Below are 4,866 nucleotides of genomic sequence, written 5' to 3'. Positions count from 1 at the left end.
ACCCAGTCTCAGGCACCACGCAGGGCCACCCAGAAGGCCGAGCGACCCAGTCACACCCTTTCCCAGTTTCTGTTGTTGCCAACAGTCTCCAGGAGCCCAGGGTGGCCTCCAACTCTATGAAGAGGAGGGTGGCTATGAAGCTCTAATCATCTTGCCCCATCTCCCAGGTGCTGATGGCAGTTGTGCCCCATTGCTCTCAGCTGTGCACTTCCCCAGTGAAGGTGACACCCTCGTGAGCCTCAACCCTAAGCCTGCTTCCCTGCCCAAACACCTTGGCTGAGGGCCCACCCAGTGTGCCAGGCAGCCTGGTCCCCTTTCTCATCCCAACTCAGCCTGACCAGCCCATCTTCCTGGAATTGACCCCAGGGGACATCACTTTTAAGAAACAGCAAAGCTGGAAGCTGACCGACCAGTTTTATGCATATTCATAGAAATAGAGAGCACATGCAGGGGCTTGGGTTCGTTCTTGGTAGCTCTCCACCATGAGTTTTGAGGCAGGGTCTCCCTCTGACAATGCAGCTGCCAGTTGAGCAAGACTGACTGGCCAGTGAGGATCTTCTTTTCTCTAGCTCCCAACATGGGGACTCAGCCATGTTTTGCCATACATAGTAGTTTATATAGGTGCTAGGGATCTGAGTTCAGATCCCTTTGTGTGCCATGGTATTTACAGTGAACTGGGATGGTCCTCAGTCCCCTCTTCTCTAAAGTGACAACCACAGGTGACACCAGGCACATGCAAGTCTGAACATCCCTAGGAGAAGGGACACATGGTCACCCTGGGTGAGACTCATAGAGTAAGGTCCCATCTGGACAGTTGTGACAGATCCTGCTCCCACCACCTCAGGAGTTAGTTGTGTCATAAACACCACAAGCAATTGAGGCAGGCCTACCAGTGGGAGGGACCCTGGGGAGCCAGGTGGCTTCTGAGCAGCGTGTCAGGAGCAGGTAAAGGAGGTGGGCCTTACGGCTTCTATAGCTGTGATACAGCAGTGTGGCTGGTAAGCAACTTTGTAGGAGAGGAATTATTTCACGTCATCATCCACAAAGTTGGGTCAGAAATTCAGACAGGCCCCTGGAGGAGGAGCGGATGCAGAGGCCATGAGGGCGCTGCTTACTGGCCTGCTCCTCAACACTTGCTCAGTCTGCTTTCTTATAGAACCCAGGACCATCAGCCCAGGGATGGCTCCACCCACAATGGGCTGGGTGCTCTTATATGAACCATCAATCAAGAGAATGCACCCTAGACATGTCACAGGCCAATCTGGTTGTGGCATCCACTCAATTGTGACTGTCTCTACTCAAATAACTCTAGCTTGTGCCAAGTTGACTTAAAACTACCCAGCAGAAAGTGTCTGTCATCGAGGAGCGACCCCCCTCCCACCACCTCAGCGCTCAGAAAGGAAGCAGATGAATCAGACCCAAGGGCACCATCAGCTTCAGTGTAGGTAGGAAGCCAGACCCAGACTCAAAGACATAACCAGGAACCAAATTTTAAAAAAAATCACAGAAAGAAAGAGAAAACAAGAACATGATGCCAGCCCCTTTGTTAGCAAGAAGCTCCAGGCAGGGGGATGGATGGTTTTGGAATTCCTCTGTTGCCTGTTCCTTGTCAGGCCGGTTTCTGTCTTTGGGCTCCTCCTTGCATCCTGTGTACTTTTGCCTGTGGCCACAATGTGCAGGGGCAAGAGCAGTGAGCATAGCTAGTATTGTACTCTTTAGAAAACTTGATTGCACCAGGCAGTGGCGCACGCCTTTAATCCCAGCACCTGGGAGGCAGAGGCAGGCGGATTTCTGAGTTCAAGGCCAGCCTGGTCTACAGAGTGAGTTCCAGGACAGCCAGGGCTACACAGAGAAACCCTGTCTCGAAACAAACAAACAAAGAAAAAAGAAAGAAAGAAAAAAAAAAGAAAACTTGGTTGATTTAATGTAGTTGACATGGTCATGCCATGTAACCCAGATGGCCTTGAATGCCTGTTTCTCTTGCCTTGGGTTTCCAAGTACAAGGTTAACATCCAGAGCCTTACACTGAAAAAAAAAAAAAGTTTAAAATTTCAAAATTAAAACGTTTCAATCTCAAAATATTTCCCCACGAAACCAACTTTTGTTACTGCCCATTTATTTCCACCAAAGGGAACTTCAGCACCCAAACAGATGTTTCCTAAAGCATAAACATGCACACCAGCTCTCAAGGACTCTGCATGAAAGAAGGGAAATGAGTGGCAATGCACGGAGGGCTCAGCCTGAGCTTGATCCTTGGATCCCACATGGAAGAGAACCAATGCCTGTAGTTGACCTCTGCCCTCCATGTTCCTTTACACACACATAATGCACGCACACAGACCTGCACACACACATAAATGCATGTATGCACACAATACATATAAACGCACACATGCATGCACATACAATAAACAAACATACTTTTTAAAGGGAGTGTGTTAATAACCTCATTTGTGGGTCACAGCTGGGGTGTCATGGTGGGCCTGTTGAACTATGGGGCAGTTTGGGGAGCTGCCAAGGTTCTGGAGACAGATGACCAGAACACATCACATATATCTTTTCTAAAGTTTTCCTTTCCTCTGTCAGGGATGGAGCAAGTAAGAGGGGGCTGAGACCTGCCCCTAGCCCTTTACGGGGGGAATCTAAGCAGGGGCTCCACCCCTGATCATGCCCTGGACTCCTCACTGGGGGATGCGAGGCTGGAATACTCTAAGTCACGCACACATTAAACCCTTGTATCTGAGGGTATAGTTTTGTTTCTCCTTTTTAAATTGCATGTACAACTATCTGCATTGGTTTGTGTACATGGACATGGGTGTCCACAGAGCACAAAAGGATTGACTCTGGAGCAACAGGCTGCTGCAGGCTGCCTGACCTGGGTACTGGGTACTCAAGTCCTCAGCAAAGGCATTAGGAGTTTTTGCCGCTGATGTCTCAGTTTTGTTAGGTTAGGTATCTTAAACTCCTGTGCCTCTCCTGAGTTCTGGGATAATGGACAAGACACCATCTGAGGCTTATGAGGGTCTTCTTTTCTTTTTCTTTTTCTTTTTTTTATATTTATTTATTTATTTATTTATTTGGTTTTTCCGAGACAGGGTTTCTCTGTGTAGTCCTGGCTGTCCTGGAACTCACTCTGTAGACCAGGCTGGCCTCGAACTCAGAAATCCGCCTGCCTCTGCCTCTCAAGTGCTGGGATTAAAGCCGTGCGCCACCACCGCCTGACTTCTTTTTAATTTTTTAAAAAGACAAATTATCTATCTATAGTCAAGGACAGACTTAAATTCATGGGAGTCCTGTAGCCTCCATCTCCCAAGTGTTGGTATGCTGCCCGGCTGTTGTAACTTGTAAGTCTGTGCTTCTGGCACTCCGCAGGCAAAGGCAGCTGAAGTGCCTGTGAGTTCCAGGCTAGCCAGGATGATATAGTGTCACCAATGCTGCACTGACCAGGAACACCACTGCACTCGGCTCTTTAAATTTAGAGGGCTGGAGAGGTGGCTCAGTGGTTAAGAGCACTGACTGTTCTTCCAGAGGTCCTGAGTTCAATTCCCAGCACCCACATGGTGGCTCACAACCATCTGTAATGGGATCTGATGCCCTCTTCTGGTGTGTATGAAGGCAGCTACAGTGTACTAACATACATAAAATAAAGAAATAATTTAAAATGTTTAATTTTTAAAAATGTAATAATGTACATGTACACGATGTGGGGTCTATGGAGGTCTGAGGTTAACTCCGGGGAGTCCTTTCTCTCCTTCCAGCTCCATGTGGCTCATGTGGGTCCCGGGTCTGATTCAGGGGGTTGGGGTGGGGCTGACATAGGATGCTGGGCTGATGCTGTTTTGCTTTGGTTTCCTTTTTGGTCTTTGGAGACAGGGTTTCTCTGTGTAGCTCAGGCTGTCCTGTCCTGGAACTCACTCTGTAGACCAGGCTAGATTCAAACTCACAGAGATCCTCCTGCCTCTACCATTTTGGGAAGATAAAACAACAACAACAACAACAAGAGTGAGCTCCAGGACAGCCAGGGCTATACAGAGAAACCCTGTCTCAAAAAAACCAAATAAATAAATAAGTAAAACAAAACAAAACAAAACAGAAAAAGTGTCACTTCATTCCAAACTGTCTTTGGCAAACTTTCCCTATTCCTCCTGCCTCAGCTTTTCAACTTTCAAGGTGAGAGGCATGTGCTACTGAGCCCCTGCATTTCTACAAGAGGGAAAAGACACCCTTTCCTAGAGCAGGCACCCTAACACTGACTAGACCAGGAGACAGATAGAGGGTAGGGCCACAGCCGCCCACTGGGGCCCAGAAGGAGGGAGGAATGGTAAGAGCCATCTCTGTTTTGGTTGGGGCTGTTGGAGTCACGGCCCAGAATGGAGTTTGCGCACTGCAGAGAGGCGTGGGGTAAGGCCATCACCCCTGATTCCTCTACCCCTCTCCTTCACAGACTGAGCTCTATTGCGCACCAGGGATGAGGCAGATCTTCAAGAACTTTATCCGACAACTGTCAGAAACTGGAATTTGCGCTGTGGAATGTCAAGTGGTGTCGCATGTGCAGAACTGAGGGCTCCACAAGGCAGCGCATGTGCAGGGAGTGGGCGCACGCACAGCCCCACTCCTACCTGAAGACCATCAGGATGGGTTCTCAAGTGCCACAGGCAGTCAGCTGCGTATGCGTGCCATTACCTCACTGCTGCAGGACTTTCTCAGACACTGAACTCACATGGAATGTGGGACCTCGAGCTGCAGCGACCAGTTGGACCAGTGGTGGAGATATAGGGCTCATTTGTGCATAAGCAGGTCACACACATAGACACTAGACACACACAGAGAGCAAAGGCTGAGGCAGGTTGCAGTGGCACACAAACT

Source organism: Mastomys coucha, unplaced genomic scaffold (assembly GCF_008632895.1).
Source record: "Mastomys coucha isolate ucsf_1 unplaced genomic scaffold, UCSF_Mcou_1 pScaffold3, whole genome shotgun sequence".
Taxonomy (NCBI): domain Eukaryota; kingdom Metazoa; phylum Chordata; class Mammalia; order Rodentia; family Muridae; genus Mastomys; species Mastomys coucha.
This window is presented reverse-complemented; position numbering follows the sequence as displayed.